Genomic DNA, 19,890 nt, shown 5'->3' on the forward strand with positions numbered 1-19,890 from the left:
CGATGGATAAATCTGTTGTAGAGTTGTCACTGGCTCAGACGTACTTATAAATATAATTATGTTCTTTTGGGAAGAACAAAAAAAATACGAAAGCTTATTAATAGTTGAATTCAAATTAGACTCAAAACGAAACTGTTCGAGATTTTAATGTCTACGCCCCTAATTATGGCATAGAAAGAAAACATGTCTTTAATAAGTTAATGATAAATAAAGAAAATCGGTGATCATGATCTGACATTTAATGCCCCTAAAACAGACTACACAAGAGCAGGTTGTGTATTTGAATCACTTCAGTCTACTGTTGCCATACACAATGGTAGTGTGTCATATATGTAGGCAGTATATATAATAAAAAGGAACTGTTTGTTAAAATTAATATTAAACCGGTATTGCATATATGTTAACAAATACATCAATTTAATTTTTAGTATTGATCTACCGAGATTAGATATTATGTTATATAGATGTTTTGTTCTTATGTCAGCGTTGCTAAATAAATATTAATTAGATACAAAATGTAGATAAACAATTGTATAAAACTAAATAATGTGTATTTACTTAATCGAATCACAAGGGTTGATAACATTCAGTCTGCATTGGATTGACCATAAAGTGAATGTTCTTTATAAATTGCAAAATCTGAGGAGGTAAGTCAATAAATTATAAAAGATCATTTTAAAAAAAGAATGTTTTATCATCTGATGATTTCAGCTACAGAAACAACTATTAGTTACAAGGTTTAAGGGGGCTCGGGCGTATTCGAAGTTTCTATCATAATTGCCGTATTTTTGGTTATTTTATTCTTTAAAGAAAATGAATACAATTGTTAAAAAAAATAGGGGGTCACGGACCACTTAAGCTCAAAATTTTACAACAGGTTTGTAAATAGTTATCAAAAGTACCAGGATTATAATTTTATACGCCAGACGCGCGTTGTAAAGGGACCATTTTTCAATGAAATGATAGGGGAAATAGAGTTGTTGACATATTTTTTTCGGAATATCAAAAAAACTTTCTATGACAATTGTTCCAAAACTGTTATATAAAAAGCTGGAATATAGCTTCAAAGAATGAGCCAATAAAAAACATAGGTCACCGATAAGGAAAAAAAATATTTTCACAAATTTTTAGGGGGAAATGGTGAAAATGGGTGAAATGTCATTTTGACCCTTTAACAAATACCGATAATAAAAAAATATTCTTATAGTTACATAACTACAATGATTCAACATTTCTAATCAATCAAAATATTTTTATATTCTAAATAATGTCTTTGATATCGAATTTACGACAAATACTTTTGTAATTCATGCGTGAAATTAAGCGCAGTCGAATAGTCACGAGCCACCTTAAAGTTATATAATACAATAAGTCAATTCGATATGGGGTTCGCTGTCAACGTGTTGTCAAATATTTAAATTTCGACACCGACATTTTAACACTAAAGTCTTTTATGTATATAATAGATTTTGGAAGATGTGATGTGAGTGTCAATGAGACAACTTTCCATCCAAGTCACAATATATAAAAGTAAACCATTAGAGTTCAAGGTATGACTTCCAAAACGGAGCTTTGACTCACACCGAATAGCAAGCTGTACAGGGCCTCAAAAGTTACTAGTGTAAAACCATTCAAACGAGAAAAACAACGGTCTAATCTATATAAAAACAACAAACGAGAAACACTTATGAACCACATAAACAGACGACAACTACTGAACATCAGATTTCCGACTAAATACATGTGCAAACAATTGCAGCTAGTAGTTTGCTAGACTAATGGTTTACATGCTTATCACAACACAAACAGGGAATCTTTCTCGTAATTAATTTGTTCATTTGTTCATTTGTCAATTTATTTAATTTCAAACCTTGTTTGGTTCTTCGAATCAAATGGGCTATTAGCCAATATTCAAAGTGGATTCCAACAGGGGTGCACTCTTAATCATCTTGTTCGATTCGAACCATTTGTCCGTAATGGTTTTGTAAAAGATGAACATGTATCTAGTGTCGGTCTAATCCGACCTTAAGAAGGCCTATGATACTGCATGGAAATATGTTTTTTTAAAGATCTCTTTGATATGGAGTTAAAAGGCGATATGCCAAATTTTATTTCTAATTTTCTCTCTAACAGACATTTTAATGTTAGAGTGAATTCGACCATGTCTGATCTGTATGATCAAGAGATGAGTGTCCCTCAGGGCAGTTTTTTATCTGTTACATTATTTAGTCTTAAAATCAACAGCCTTGTAATACTGAAGGTGCATTGTATGTTGATGATTTTTAAATATGTTACAGAGGCAAACATATGAATAACATAGAAAGACAATTACAATTATGTCTTGAAAGAATTGAAAAATGGGCCTCAGAAAATTGTTTTAAATTTTCCACGTCAAAAACAGTCGGGGTGCATTGTTGTAACACAGGGAAATTGCATCTTGATCAGGAACTCACTTTATACGGCAATCCAATTAAAAAGGTTGACGAAACCAAATTTCTTGGGTTAATTTTCGATAAAAGTTGACCTTTCTACCTCATATCAAAATGTTGAAATCGAGATGTTTAAAAGCATTAGATATTTTCAAAGTTGTCGGCAGTACTGACTGGGGTGCAGACCGCAACAGTTTACTTTATTTATATAGATCTCTAGTAAGATATACACTAGATTATGGGCCTATAGTGAATGGCTCTGCAAGGAAGTCTTGCATACAGATTCTCGATGCTGTGCATCACCAGGGTTTGCGTATCTGTCTTGGCGCATTTCAAACCTCACAAGTTGAGAGTCTGTATGTAGAGCTGATGAGCACACACTCTCTAACAGACGTTTGAAGCTTGGACTTCAATATGCTGTCAAACTAAAATCCTATTCAGATAATCCTGCATTTAGCTGTGTTTTTTATCCGATTTATGAAGATATTTTTGAAAAACATGAAAATAAAATTCCTCCGTTAGGTTTACGTTTAAAACCATATTTAGCTTCTTTTGAAACAAAATCTATTGTTCAAGTTAAAACTTGCAAATGTCCTCCATGGGAACTTCCCAAACCAAAAATGATATTTGATCTCCGTGAACACAATAAAAATAAAACAAATCCTCTTTTCATTTTAGCATCACTATGCTGAATTTAAAGTCAATTATCTAGATTTTTCAACTGTCTATACTGATGGATCAAAAGATGGTAACAGATTTGCATCTGCAGCTGTCTCCAGGGACAAAGCTGCAACTCCCCGTTTACCATCTGATTTATCCATCTTTACTGCTGAAGCAGAAGCAATAATTTTGGCTTTGAAATTTATTGCTTCTTCAGATAAATACAAATTCACTTTCATGCTTACTACCTTTACAAAATACTAAAATTAAAAACCCAACAATTCTCAAAATTGTATATTTAAGTGCTAGTGTTTGGAAGAATCAGAAAATTTAGGTTAAAAAATTAAAACATGATTAGAAAAAAAACACCGAGCTAATCATGCTATTTAATTATAACCATAATCCTGAGTTAAAAAGTATTAGTCTTTCGTTTGTGTGTGTCTGGTAATATCAAAAAACTTGGTTAGAAAATTGGTTAGAATGATAGCAAATTACAGAGTGATCTCTCCTTATTCGTTAATTTCTAGTCCATTTCAATCAAATTGTATCTTTTATTACCAGAAGAGAAAATGAAAATGAATGTTAATTTTGTGCGTAACTACATATTATGAACAGCAATCAATGTCAAATTTTGATGGTTTTTTTTTGTCATGTTTTCACCACTGCCTGATTCTTAGGCAGACTGGCACTTAAAAATTCTTCTGAAAGAAATAATATTTCTATGAGTTCCGAGTCATATTGGAATCCTTGGAAACACAGCTGTAGACCTTGAGGCAAAGAATGCCCTGGGTTATCCTTGATCTAACTGTGATATAACGTATACTGATTTTAAATCTAATATTAGAGAATACTAGTATGTTTTTAATATATTGAATAACGAATGGAGTAAAAACGATGATAATGAATTACATGAAATTAAACCTAATTTAGTCAAACCTTTTAATAATTTTATGTGCAGAAAAGATCAATGTGTTATTTCTAGATGTATTGGTCATACTAGAATGACACACGAGTATCTTTTTAAAAAAAATATTGATTTATTTAATAATGTTCCATTTACAAATATTGTTGCATTGTTAAAAGAAATTTATTATAAAATATAAAAAATGTTATCATATTTAAGTCGTTTTGAAATTTTATCACGTTATCTTACTGTTGTTTTTTTATTTGTAAATAATCAATTTGCCTTAGCCTAGAATTTAAGCTTAGGTATATTGAAGGACACTTTTTCTTATTATAAAAATATGCTTTAAATTGTAAAAATATTCGAATTAGCTCTGGCCGCGATATAGCCTTTTAGTGCTAATGCGGCGTAAAGCAACCAACAATCAATCAATATTTGTAACAATAGCTAGAGCATTTATATCACCAATAAGAGTGTTCATATGAATATTAAACACAACAGACGATGATACACAACATTTTTAAACCAGTATCTACATTAAACCATTTAGTCATAATAGTACCGCTGAGGTGTACACTGCATGTGACATTTGAATAAAGCCATTTAAGGGCATACATTAACTTTGACCTTATTCCTAAATTTGCCTATTTGTTAAACAGTAATACTCTATTTATTGAGTCATATGCTTTTTTTAAATCTATAAAGTCCAAAAAGATAGATAGTTAACATTTTTGTCTTGTCTCAATAATTGAATGTATTGTACTAACATGATCAATTGTAATTTTCCATTTTACAAAATCATTTTGCTCATATTTGATTACCTCCCTTTCATCTAACCAATAAAATAATATATCATTTAAAATATTGGAGTACATTTTATATGCAAATTGAGCCAAATGAAAACAGTTCTTCCATTTATCTAACACTATATCTAAATTGTCTGTTATTGAACCATCATCTTGTACTACTTCATTAGGTATGTTCGATTGCATCTCATTGCCAATGCCAATTTTTTTTTGTCAAACTTGCTTATAGTCAGTGTCACTCAATTTAACAAGTTCTTCCTGACCTCTCTACCAGTATTGCATTTTTAATTGTTGGACGGAGTTTTTCTATAAAAATAAAAAAAATTGTCGTATTACATGTATGTGGACAATTTAGAAAAAAAAATTCAGTTTCACATACATTGTTCCATTTGTCAGTCAGTTCGTTACTTCACCAGGGTTTTTTAAATCGTAGTCTTTTTTGGTTGGTACCATTCAATACGTTTACCCTTGATTCAAGTTTATCCTTTATTTCATTATGCATACTATCAACACAAGTGTTATATAAATCACCAACATCTTTTTGTAAACTATTTGACCATTCTATATTGTGTATACATTCATTTATACTATTTATTGAAACTTGATCAGACATCCATGTATTTGGATTTTTTTCACATTATATGATACCGACTTTTCCCGTCTAAATCGCCGCAAAAAAATTAGGCGGCGAAAATTAGAAATAAAATATTGAACAAAATAAGACATATAACCCTATGCGATATAATAAAAATACCTAGGGATAGGGTAATCATCATCTTTAATCGTTATAGACTGTTATTGATTACGTTTTTTCACGTAATCGACAGTAATCTGTAATTGATAACATATTCGATTACATTTGATCGTAATTTAATCGATTGCAGACTAAAAATTGATATACATTAAATCATCGATTATTTTTTATTACATTTCAATTACTTTTAATTAGATAAACAAAAATATACAACTGTTTGTATTCATATCAGTTTAAAGTGATGATAAGATAGAATGTATTAATTATACATTAGATGTTTTCTAATACCTTTAATTATTAAGTAGATATAGGAAGATGTGGTGTGAGTGCCAATGAGACAACTCTCCATCCAAATAACAATTTAAAAATGTAAACCATTATAGGTCAATGTACGGCCTTCACAAGCTGCAATAATTTTATGATTAACCCCATACAAAATCCTTCTGACAATGAACCAATGCATTGACATGTTTGTTCGATAATAAATATATGTATCCCATATTCACAGTAAAATTTACATTGTTTGTGATTTTGAATAGAAAACAAATAATTTTTAACAAGCTTCTTGTTTTACTACACATTGTTATCAGATGATCATTTACATCTAATAAATTAGATTCAACTTTTTTTTAATTAAGTCTTTCCACTTTTCTGTGGAAAGACTTATTAAGTCTTTTCACTTTTTTGTGAAAAGACTTATTGTATTTGTTCTGATTATTATTATTATTTTTTTCTTCCGCCACATTCTGAAATTTTTGTTTCGCAATATGTCGCTTAGATATTTTGTATATTGTATCGTATAGTTTATACGGTTTTAAATCTCACCCTGCTAAGACGAACAATTTTCTTTGTAAGAGTTATCTCCCTATTCACTGTTTATCATCTGTGTGCATCTCCTTCGTAACAAAAAAAGATATCGACAGAATTCTTTTTACAAATTGTTCGTTACATCCTCAGTAAATTTTGGCTAATTTGGATCGAAGCAATTCGATGAACTTTTATAGGAGTTATCTACCTTTACAAAATAAATTTGTCGGTATGTTTTTATAACTCATAAACAATTAACCGTATAACCCTGGAATGTTTTTATTTGCGACTCCTAGGTCCGAACTAAGAAAATGAGGTCAAGGTCAAAGGTCAAGGTCAAGTTCTCAATTGTGACTTTTGCTTGTTTTTGCATTTTCTCCGACACTTTGAAAGATACATATAAAAGAACAAGTGCAAAATGTCTGCTTTATTGTAATGAAGATATGCTACGTTTAGTCTTACACAATTAAATGGCATCTTATAGGAGTTGGTGCCCCTGAAATGTCTTGATATGAGGTTATTTGATTATAACTTCAATTAAGTTCATTATAAAGACATTTGACCTGATACAAAAGGTTAAGTGACAAATGACCTTGAAAAATGGCTACCGGAAGTGACCTTGAAAAAACCGGAAGTAGTTTTTTTTGCAATTATTTCACATATAAGAACTCAGAATGCATATATTTTGTCATATTGATACATAAACTGGTTACTGAAGACTAAAAATGACTTTCCAACAAACCGGCAGTGGCCAATTATCTCCCATTCTACTTACAAAAGTATATAGAAAATATATATTTTTGGAATCAGTGTGAAAGAAGCTATCATATGAGACCGGAAGTAGCATATTATCTCCCTTATATCACTCAAAAATATAATTAAACCATTATTTATCGCATCAGTATGAAGAAACTACCTACTTATCCAAATTTCTTTAATGTGGAAAGACTTTCAATTGTTCTTTGAACAATTGGTTTTTAATTGTATTTGTTCTGATTATTAAGTCTTTTCACTTTTTTTGTGAAAAGACTTATTGTATTTGTTCTGATTATTATTATTATTGTTATTATTATTATTATTTTTTTTTTTTTTTTCTTCCGCCAAATTTTGTTCTTGCGCAAAATGTTTGTTTCGCAATATGTCGCTTAAATATTTCCCATATGGTATCGTATAGTTTATGCGCTTTTAAATTTCACCCTGCTAAGCCGATCCATTTTCTATGTAAGAGTTATCTCCCTTTTCACTGTTTACCCTCTGTGTGCATCTCCTTCGTAACGAAAAAAGATAGCGACAAAATTCTTTTTACAAATTGTTCGTTACATCCTCAGGAATTTTTGGCTGATTTGGATCGAAGCGATTCGATGAAATTTTATAGGAGTTATCTACCTTTACAAAATAAATTTGTCGGTATGTTCATTTACCTCATAAACAGTTAACCGTATAACCCTGGAATGTTTTTATTTGAGTCCCCTGGGTCCTAACTTAGAAAATGAGGTCAAGGTCAAAGGTCAAGGTCAAGTTCTCAATTGTGACTTTTGCTTGTTTTTGCATTTTCTCCAACACTTTGAAAGATACATACTAAAAAACAAGTGCAAAATGTCAGCTTTATTGTAATGAAGATATGCTACATTTAGTCTTATACAATTTAATGGCATCTTATAGGAGTTGTTGCCCCTCAAATGTCTTGATATGAGGTTATTTGATTATGACTTCAACTAAGTTCATAATAAAGGCATTTTACCTTGTACAAAAGATTAGGTGACAAATGACCTTGAAAAATGACTACCGGAAGTGACCTTGAAAAAACCGGAAGTAGCTTTTTTTGCAATTTTTTCATCTTAAAGTACTCAGAATCCATATATTTTGTCATATAGATACATATACTGATTACTGAAGGCGAAACATGACTTGCAACAAACCGGAAGTGGCCAATTATCCCCCCTTCTACATACAAAAGTATATAGAAACTATGTATTTTTGGAATCAGTGTGAAAGAAGCTATCATATGAGACCGTAAGTAGCATATTATCTCCCTTATAACACTCAAAAATATAATTAAATCATTATTTATCGCATCATTATGAAGAAATTATCTTCTTATCAAAATTTTGTTGGTGTGGAAAGACTTTCAATTGTTCTCTGAACAATTGGTTTTTAATTATTATTATTTTTTTTTTTTTTTTCTTCCGCCAAATTTTGTTCTTGCGATAAATGTTTGTTTCGCAATATGTCGCTTAGATATTTCTCATATGGTATCGTATAGTTTATGCGCTTTTAAATTTCACCCTGCTAAGGTGAACCATTTTCTATGTAAGAGTTATCTCCCTATTCACTGTTTTTCATCTGTGTGCATCTCCTTCGTAACAAAAAAAGATATCGACAAAATTCTTTTTACAAATTGTTCGTTCCATCCTCAGTAATTTTTGGTTCATTTGGATCGAAGCGATTCGATGAAATTTTTATGGGAGTTATCTACCTTAACAAAATAAATTTGTCGGTATGTTTTTTTAACTCATAAACCGTTAACCGTATAACCCAGGAATGTTTTTATTTGAGGTCCCTGGGTCCTAACTTAGAAATATAGGTCAAGGTCAAAGGTCAAGGTCATATTTTAGATTTTCATATGTCTTTGATTTCCCTATAATTCTTGAATGGTTATAGATACAGAAAATTTAAGCAGTGAAAAATGCTTAGTACTTCTAGGGGCAACTTTGTTACATTATGACTGAATTGGTTTTACCATTATGTAAGGGACATAACCCCCATTGATGGTTGATAAAAAGCCATTATTAGGCAAAACTCTTAAACAAAAGGTCCTTGACCCATAGGGTCTTTTGCAATGACATTGTAGAGCAATGACCTTGACAAAGGTCACAAGGTCAAAGGTCAAGGTCATGTAATAAGAGGCAAATTATGTGATTTTTGGCACTATTTAAAGAGTTTTATGTGTGTTTGAATTCCAACCAACCAACCAACCAACCAACCAACCAACCAACCAACCAACCAATCAATCAATCAATCAATCAATCAATCAATCAATCAGTGCATGCAATTTTCTCTCATGTGTTTAATCAAGATCTTTTTTGTTTCTATTTCGCTGTTTCAATTGCCCTATCTAACGTGTTTAATCAATCAATCAACCAATCAACCAATCAATCAATCAATCAATCAATCAATCAATCAATCAATCAACCAACCAACCAATCAATCAGTGCATGCAATTTTCTGTCTCATGTGTTTAATCAAGATATTTTTTGTTTCTTTTTCGCTGTTTCAATTGCCATATCTAACGTGTTTAATCAATCAATCAATCAATTAATCAATCAATCAACCAACCAACCAACCAACCAACCAATCAATCAATCAATCAATCTATCAATCAATCAAACAGTGCATGCAATTTCCTGTCTCATGTGTTTAATCAAGATCTTTTTAGTTTCCTTTTCGCTGTTTAAATTGACCCTATCCAACGTGTTTAATCAATCAACCAACCAATCAATCAATCAATCAATCAATCAATCAATCAACCAACCAACCAACCAACCAACCAACCAACCAACCAATCAATCAATCATTGTATGTATGCTTCCGTTATGTGTGTTTAATACGGGGTCCAAGTTCTCATTTGAATTTTTTCGCTTGTTTCAAGAAAAAAAAATTCACATGTTTTCTGAAACTACAAGTCTAATCGACCTGAAAATTTGCAGGCAGCAGGGCATACATGTACTAAAGGTTCATAAAAAAACTTGGTGCGGATATCTCTCAAGACTTTTCCTAGAGAAAAAAAATGGCAATGCCGTAAAAATCGCTTGCTAGGTCCGTAAATCTCAGTAACATCCTACAATAAAATGTCCGCTCCTAGATTAATATACTAATCTGTGTTACAAACTGGTGTTGAAAAATGTACATTTTAAGAAAATAATCGTTAAATGTGTATTAAAGTTACACCGGAACAATTAAATCCAAAACATGCACTGCTGGTGAACTGTGATCAAAATGTCAATTTCCTACAATGACAAAAGAAATTACATTGTGTACATTCCGTCTCTATACATGTTGTCTGTTCAACATCCCGACCTAAAGAGAAATAAAAATACTAAGTTTTCGTTATTATAAACCCAAGTCACGTGATGTCTCCTCAATCTGGCGCGCGCGCTGGACCTAAAATAAAATAAAAACTTTCCAAACTAAACATGAAACTTCTCCGGTAACATAATAATATAGACCCTTTACAAAAACAAACAAATAAACAAACCCCCCCCCCCCCCCCAAGCAATCATGTTTCAAAGGGGGAAAGACTGTCTACAATTGCTTTTTGAAAGCAATTGATTTATATTTTTAATTGAAATGCTTCCTTTAAACGTAGCAATAAAAATGAGGAATTTGATATATCTGCAAAATATTATATGTTTGTACTTATACATTTATTTAGTTGTATTTATCTGAAATTTATTAGAGTACAATAGTTATGTGGTCTATAGTTTTATACCTTTTAAAATCAGACCGTTGAAGTATTTTGACTTAATTTCATTGTTTAATAATTTGCCTTTGTTTCCTGTCGCGTCTTCCATTGTTTTTTTATCAAATCTTTCACAAAAGAAATATCAAATATCGAAATCTTTAACAAACCGATTAATATTAATATCGTATTTCATGTTTCTTTATAAAATGTAGAGTGTATATTTCTATTGGTCTTCAATATATATTTTTCGATACACTTTTTGAAAAATAAAGTGGGAACAATTAAAATGAAGTAAATCAGTCTAAAGTACAAACAGCAACACTTTGACTTAAAATATATTTCACAAAAATGCATAAAATTGTAAAAGAAGACTTTAGTAAGACAAGCATTTATTATTAGGTGGAAAACAATATATATAGTATTCGTAGGATGACAATCACAATGATGAATCCTTTGTACATCGTGTTTAGTACAGAGGGAACATAGTAGTACAACATAAACATAATTGTCCGCAGAGTTAATCAAGTAAGAAAACAAGGTTCAACCTACCAATTGTCTTCCTAAAAATGTCATGTATCATGTCAGGAATATAACTGTTGTTTTCTATTATTTCGTTTCTTTTTATGTTATTGTTTGGATTTCTTGCACTTCGGTGGTTTTGTTTTTTTCTGTTCCTCTTATATTTGATGTGTCTCCCTTGGTTTTAGTTTGTAACCTTGATTTGTTTTCTCTCAATCGATTTATGACTTCTAAACAGCGGTATACTACTGGTGCGTTTATTTATGTTAAGCAGTATTTTAATATCGTTTTCCTGTGTCTATCTTTCCTTGTTGTGTCTTCTTTTCTTTGATGTATGATTTATTTTACACGCTGTCTTTCTGTAAATATCATTTACCATGCTTTTTCCTTACTAAGATATGTCAATTACACAAAATGCAAATGCAGTAACAGAACGTAATGTCTCTCAATATTCGATTTTAATTGAAATGTTTCTGTTACATGTAACAATCAATATTTGCCTCTGTGTTGTCTGAAATATATTATGCTTCTTCAATGAAAGATTGTATATCGCTCTGACCTTGTTTCTGACAAAAAACATAAATAAGTGGTCTTTGTTGTATTCCTCTTAAAATTAATCATGTATTGTCTTTCGAAGTTATACTCATGTGCTTGGAATGCATTGTTCCTTTATTAATTTCCTTTTGTTTCTCTTGCGTTTTTTGTTTGGTTTTGTTAAATCAAAAGTCACATTACCTTATTAAATTTCCGTCTCAAACAAAATAAATAAAACATTACTGATAGCGATACGTTAAGCAAACCGATTGACCTATCCCACGTTATAATTCTCAATATAAAACACACGTTATACTTTCTAATGGTCTTTATACAGTAGAATGTAAACAATTGCAATGAGATTTACCAGATGAAGATACAAAACAGAAAAACCTCGACTGAAAAAAACCCAATTGTTTACAATATACATTCCTTGAGAAGAAAAGATGAATTTCACATACATGTCTGAAAGATAGTTGACGAGAATCAGTATTCAGTTAGGTGAGTATTTATTGTAACTGCAACACTGAATATTGAAGATATCTAAATAAATTATCGTTCAATTTTGTTAAGCACTGTAGAAATAGATTTAAACATAGTGTTTAGAGTTATCGTCCGTTGTCATCGAAAATAACTCTAACGGTCCATTCAGCTGAAGTATTCTCAACAAAAATATGGCGATTTGGGTACATTAAAAAATACCATCACGTTTTTAAAAAAGTGGACTTTCTTAAAGTCATCATAAGTTCGTTCTTTATAAACCGAAGTTATGTATAAAAAGAAAACGTTTAATATTTCAAAAAGGTTATAATAATCGATTGATAGTTGTTTTTAATAACTATTCAGTTGCAATTTTTAAATATATTATCAAGAATTATAAGCAAGTCGTCACAACCAATTTAATTCGTTCTCATAACTGTTTTTTTTTTCTTTCGAATCTATGAAATTTGTTTCAAGTGCGGTAAGAGTTAGTGTGTGATGACCTCGAGGAAACCCTACCGGTCTATAACGCTAGAACAATATTACGAAAGAAGGTATGGGTACAGGTCAATGATACCAACACGAAATAGAAACGACGAGATTTTCTGAAGTTCTTTCATTTTTAACCAAAGAAATGAAAAAACGAAAACTTTTATTATTGCAAATAAGTTAACTTGATTGATTTTTGTTTTATCATCATGAATTTGTAGCAAATTGTCACAATAAATCAATTATTTCACTGAACGATTTTAAAATAGCTCCGACAGTATCGTTGAAGAATACCATTACCATATAGTCTTTGTTTTATTCTTTTTAGAATCAATCAAGTCTAACTCAATAAGATTTTAGTGTTTAAATAAAGTGTTGCGTCAATAATTTTCCATTGGTTCCTTTCACTATTTCGATTGGTTTTCTTTATTCAAAAGACGCACTAGCTTATTAACTTTATTCTAAAACAAAAACAAATAAATCATTTAAAACAACAATATGTTAAACAAACCGGTTAAAATATCACACTTTATATATTTGTATATTAAAACCAACCTTTCACCTCTTTTGGTCTTCACTTTGACACTTTCTCGATACACTGTTTACAAGGTAAATTAAATTTAGAACAATTAAGATGAGATTTATCAGTTAAGATTGACCAGTTTAAAATTTAAAAAACAGCCTAGCCTTGCCTGTTCGCGGTATACATGTATTGTAAGGAAAAGATGAAGTTCTTATATGTACATACACAATAGTGAAAGAATATCAGACTTCAGTGAGGTGAGTAATAATTGAAATTTAAGAAAAAAAAATGCCTTCTTGTCAATTTGTGATATAACAATTTATTATATAAATTGTCTCAGATTTGTAACCATGGATTTAATTCGTTATCACAGATTTGTTTATGTAATTCGTCGTAACAAATCTAATATCGAAGTTTATCCGTGATCACAAATCAAAACAAAATTGTGTAACGTATTGAACGTATTTGTTGTAACGAATTTGACTAGTGATAATAACGAATTGCACATTATTTCATTATGACGATTTAAACCCAAATGTTTTTAATAATTTTAATTTCGTATTCTCGAATTAAAATAATATTTTATTTTCGATTTCTGAGTTTGACTGACCTTCTGGAGCCAGTTGTTCATCACTTGGTTACATATAACCCAGAGTTAAATCATTTAATCTACGGTTACATAACCAAGGGTTAAAATTCTGTTGTTCAACATGATTTTAACCCTTGGTTATGTAACCGTTGGTTAAAAAAAAAATTAACTATGGGTTAAATTTAACTAAGGATTTATGTTCCCACAATGCATTATTCCTATGTCTTATTTCTTTGGACAACAATAATTCAATATGGCAGAAACACCCAGCTCAGACCAATAAAAGGTTAAAAGAAACCTAATTTTGGCAAAGATGAGGAACTGAAAGTTCATTATTAAGTTGAGAAATATTATCATATTTCAAATTCAAAATGATACAACACAAAAACAACAAACAAAAAAGGCAGAAATTTGGCAAATTATTGCTCACCAGACCAGTGTCACTATCCGTTGGCTATTTTTCAATTGCTCAAAACAAAATTGATGTATTGGTTATACAGCTACTTTTTACTCATCCCAAGTAAATAATCCCAAAGCACAAATAAGGAATAAACCTTAAATATTACGGCAAATATTACATACCCGTTCCATGCAAATTAAGATTTCAACTGCGAGTGTTTCACAATAGTGTTCCTAACCATAGGTACAACAGGTTTTATTTCATGTAAACATAGTATACTGAATACACTATAAAGTTAGGGTATACTGTAATGTTGCTGTATATTACACAAAGAAAATATCATTTTGTACCTTTGATCGTAAACTGTAACGTAAACTTACAAAGAAGAAAAGGGGTGATCTCTAACATGATCGCGTTTATGTCTAAAAATAGAAACTCTAAACCCGGAAGAAGATTATCATTACAGATTCAGTTCAGCTCAGCATTAAATCGTAAATTGATCTTCAGTCATTTTTTGGTGTGGTGAATAGATGTACATTTTTTTATTTGTTTTACGCTCCTTTTCAGGGGAATGGCACCAATTTTTTTTTTTTTTTTTTTAGGGGGGGAGCGGGGGATATTAGGAACCAGGGGCGGATCCAGCCATTTTAAAAAGGGGGTTCCCAACCAAGGACAAAGGGGGGTTCCAACCATATATCCCCATTCAAATGCCCCCCCCCCCAACCTGGATCGGCCAATGAAAACGAATTTGGTCTGTTTTGAATATTGTTTATAAGAATAGCGAAATAATTTAAAAAAAAGATATTCATTGAATGTAATGTATACCAAATAATTATGCCGTAAACGTAGCTACGCGCCTGAGGACTACAGGAAAACATATTCGTTTGGTTATTAACTATCATATATAGATATATATATGAGGACTTAGACAAAATAGATATCATGAAATAAATTAGAATTTTCTTCTCAGGAATTAAATGTTGTAGTTGTAGTTCTCTGAGCCTAAGTTTGCGTTTGCACTGTTTAATGACTGAAACTGTCTGAATCTTGCTTCATCTGTCGTATTGGGTGAAACAAAAAGTATTTATTTTTTTTTATCTTAAATATACGATTAGATTTGGCATATTTAAGAACCCCGGTAATTCATTTTTTTATGAGACCAAATGAAGTTTATTTGGGAAAACTACGAAAAACGAGACCAAAAACCAAAATTTGAATACACAGTTTAGCATATTAAAAAAAAAGAATTCAAGCCTCTGTTGAAATAAGCCAAGAAATGAGATACAAAGTATTAGTAACTGTTGTCCTGTATTGATCTATTAATTATTTCTCACGGTTAGGACCATAATCCCAAAAATCAATGCCCCTTATTCCTACAAAAATACAGAGACGAGGGAATGATAATGATTGCCTGTGAGACAAGTTTACACCTGAGTTCAAATGAAGTGGATGTAAGAAATCCTGTTTCTTAATGCGCGCTTACCAAAAATTGAAAAATTTTATATTTGAAAGAATATTTTCGGTCATAAGTAACGGGAACTTCTTTTCACCTTCCGCAAGTTTCATTTTATTCTTTCTATGACTTTATATGCTGTGCTATAAGTATAGATATGTATCAACGATATGGCGGAAACCAAACTTTGAATCCAATACCTCATGCAGACGAATGTCACTATAAAACACTGTGCGGGACAAATTTGCCATTCCGGTATCGGCAAATCTGACTTTGTCGGTTTACAAGATATCAAAAAAAAAAATTTGCCCAGTGAAAGATTATTGAAAAATTTAAAAAATGCCATATGTCCCAACTTGTCACTGTTGTCACTCTTGTCACTGCAGCTGATTAAAAGTACATTTCCCATGGGAAATTTGATAATTCCCATGGGAATATTAGAATTTCCCATGGGAACATTGAAAGTTCCCATGGGAAAAATTACTTTTCCCATGGGAAGTTTAGAGTTCCCATAGGAACTTTAAAGTTCCCATGGGAAAATATGAATACAAAAAGTTCCCATGGGAATTAATTTTTCCCATGGGAACAAATTTCCTTCCCATGGGAACAATTTTTCTTCCCATGGGAACAATATTTCTTCCCATGGGAACAAATCTTCTTCCCATTAGAACAATTTTTCTTCCCATGGGAACAATTTTTTTTCACATAGGAACAATTTTTCTTCCCATGGGAACATATTATATTACAATACGAACATTATTTTCCATTTAAATTTTTTTCTTCATAAAAATTACAATTTGTTGCAAATACTGGATATATGAGAATTAAAGAGAATACACTTCTGCCTTAGCTGGATGGAAAGCTGTAGGGCATAACACATTTTTGGAACCTTATAAAACATCTCAGAAAAGCAGATTTGTCTCGGGGACAAGTTTGCAATCCCGATGAGAGCAAAAGTTGTTCACCTTCATTTTTGGAGTTAAGTCAAAATGAATTTGATAACTTGGTTGGTATTGGTTCCCTGATATTTGTCCTAAAAATTTTTTGCTCTAGCACCACTGTTGAAAAAGTTATGCCCCTTTTTTCAACAATTTCCTTAAAGGAAAAGTAGTTTTCCTCAAGGGAAATCAAATTTCCATAAAGGAAAAAGATTTTTCCTCAAAGGGAAATTGTTTTTTTCCTCAAGGGAAATTGTTTTTTCAAGGGAAAAAGATTTCCTTAAAGACAACAAATTTCCTCTAAGGAAATCATTGTTCTTCCAATTTCCTGTAAGGAAATATCTGAACATCAAATTTCCCTTAAGGAAATGTTTTCCCTTAAGGAAATGTTTTCCCTTAAGAAAATGTTTTCCCTTATTTTTACTTGTTAAACATTTCTTCGCTATACCATGTATACATATAAACAGTATGAATATATATAATTATTACAAGACTGTATAGTTGATGCAAATGATATTCAAAACTTTCATAAATGTTTGACTCAACATTTTTTAATGACATTGAAAATTGATAAAGTCTGACTGTTTAGATCTAGGTATTGTTCATACTTTTTATAAAATTTAACTTTGATTTATAATTTTTTTTTGTAGCAAATGATTCTGTTTTCTTTGTATTTGTTTCAATGCAATACATTAATAAGCAACCAATTTGAATGTCATACCATTTGTGGTATTCTAAAGAATTTGTTTATATGTTTGCAGATTAAATAATAAAACAAACACTTTTCGTGTTATTTTAAATTAAAATTTTCTTCTGTTTCAACTTGTGTACAGTTATTCAATCCACTACGTAAGAATTCAGTGAATACATTATTCCATTCACTTAACAGTTTCCTTCAATTCTAAGAGAAAACATTTTTGCAAATTGTTCTTCAAGATCTTCTTCCGTATATTTGATATGAGGGAGCGATGTAAATGAGTGGATAAAACTGGTGTTCCTTTTTAAACAACAAAATAGTATTTGTTCTGCATTCTCCTTTCTTTCGATTAATATAATTATATATAATATGTTGTTGCTTTTATGCAATAGTGTTTTTGTGTATCTATGATAGAACTCCATTTTGTTTATGGGCATTATCATGTGATAATGATGAAATTTCCTGTTTCTTTTTTGCAGGAAAGCACACATTCCAGTTCAAATTAATCCAATTATGCACTTTGTAAATAAATTTCAACTTTAAGTTTCCTCTTCAGTAATGACCTATTGATCATGAAAACCAAGATGTCTGATCACCTATAAATACACAAAATAAACAAATAAAATGTTATAAATGGAGAGAGAAACAGCAATAAATGTTTTTAATATGTATCTTTCTTTATTAAAATACATTAAGTAAACTTGAACCTCGCGAAAAATGATTAGCTGTGATGTAGACTAGAAAGTATTAAATGCAAAATAAAGTATTCGCAAAAAAATAAGTGGATTTACATTAGTCCAGTCTGTGTTTGCAGGAAATTAACATCATTGGTTGCCATATTCCTATTGTGCCTGTCCAAAGTTCAGAGCCTGTAGTTTTTGTAAGTTTAGTCTGACACTAAAATTTAGTGGTTGTTGTTGTTTCATATTGGTCATATTTATTTTTTGTAATTTATTTTGTAATAAACTAGGCAATTAGTTTTACAGTTTGGATTGTTTCAATTTTTCATCTTTGGGTCTTTTATAGCTGCCTACTTTGACTATAGGGTATGGATTTTCTCATTATTGAAGGTCGTCACATGCCTACAATTGCTTTCTTAAAGCCATGATAGTTTTCATATATAATACACCACATCGTTTTAATTTTTATAGTAATCATGATTATCATTCTTCAAGTTCAACAACTTTTTAAAAAAAATTTTAAAAAAAAGTGGTCTTACCATTTAGGTTTAGTTTGCTTCTGCAAATTTTAAATTGCCTATCATTTCTGCTGTTTATAATTTCTCTGTATCTTCTATAGTTCTTGTCCTATACATAAAAGAGTAAAAGTTATTATTAAATGGCATCTTGCATCAATATTTTTTTGGCTGTTTAATGCACATGATGTATATTAATGTGTGTTTAATAAGAAGAGTGCACACGCTGAAATGTCTCGCCTTCTTTTATTAATCATTGATAATATGTTGATAGTCCTAAGTATAAAGCTTTATCACTGTTACTTAACATTAACCAAGATAAATAAATAAAGACTAATGAACCATGAGAATGAGGTCAATGTCAGATGAACCATGCCAGGCAGACATATACAGCTAACAAGGCTTCAATACAACAATTATAGTTGACCTATTACTTATAGTTTAAGAAACATAGTCCAAATCACAAAAACACTGATCAATAAACCATGAAAATGAGATCAAGGTCAAATAAAACCTGCACCACTGACATATAGATCATACCAAGTTCAAAAACACCAATGTGTTTGATATTAATTTTAAGACATGTATAAATGTTCCAGACCATATCAGTATTTGGATCTTATGTTTACGGTCCAGAACTTACAGTCCCACCATATGTGTACAGTCAGACCATTTAAGTATACTTGTACTGTCTGGTACCAGCTCGACCAAACCTGTGTTTTTATTTCAACTGCAATTAAACTTTTTGTATAAATCTATTAAAGATTTCAGTTATGTTGATCTGTACTGTACATTTGTTTCTAATAAACTTGACCAACTTCTTAAAATTGGGCAGACTGTATGCGTACAGTCCAAATACTTGTATGTTCTGGAACATAAACATGATTAACAAGTATTTGGCAGGATGTCATGCTAAAATCCCATTAATATTAGTACTAAATTTTGAGTATATATACATGTAAATCCACAAGTTACTTACTGAAATTCATGGCGAACACTCACCAAAAACTTACAATTTAGAGGAAAGACTGGACAGATGAATGCACTTACACTATCAAAACAGAGCATAAAACTTACCAAAAAACAAGATGTTTTACATTTATCATGTTTATCCAGGAGCAGGATAATTGAAAAGTTGTTTTTTTCTTTCTCTGCCGTCCATCATATAACCTTTGAATTCATTCATGCAAAATATGAAAATCTGCAAAGGTAAGACCTTGAACCTCAGCTTATCCACATTTTGAATTTTGA

The 19,890-nt window shown here is 30.8% G+C and overlaps 1 protein-coding gene and 1 long non-coding RNA gene across 2 annotated transcripts in view; one reads left to right on the forward strand and one right to left on the reverse strand.

The window, feature by feature from the left end:
- The first annotated feature begins 547 nt into the window (after positions 1 to 547).
- The window catches only part of LOC143043304 (deoxycytidylate deaminase-like), a 79,557-nt gene continuing 60,214 nt past the window's right edge, over positions 548 to 19,890 (forward strand). The window contains exon 1 of the mRNA XM_076215680.1: positions 548 to 647. The gene's annotated coding sequence lies outside the window, so the exon portion shown is untranslated. The remainder of the gene's footprint in view (positions 648 to 19,890) is intronic.
- Positions 17,878 to 18,772, reverse strand: LOC143042004 (uncharacterized). Its single transcript, XR_012967858.1, has 2 exons — positions 18,664 to 18,772; positions 17,878 to 18,040 (listed from the first exon to the last, which is right to left on the reverse strand). It is a non-coding gene; the product is annotated as an uncharacterized LOC143042004 (long non-coding RNA).

Source organism: Mytilus galloprovincialis, chromosome 8, assembly GCF_965363235.1.
Source record: "Mytilus galloprovincialis chromosome 8, xbMytGall1.hap1.1, whole genome shotgun sequence".
Lineage (NCBI taxonomy): Eukaryota > Metazoa > Mollusca > Bivalvia > Mytilida > Mytilidae > Mytilus > Mytilus galloprovincialis.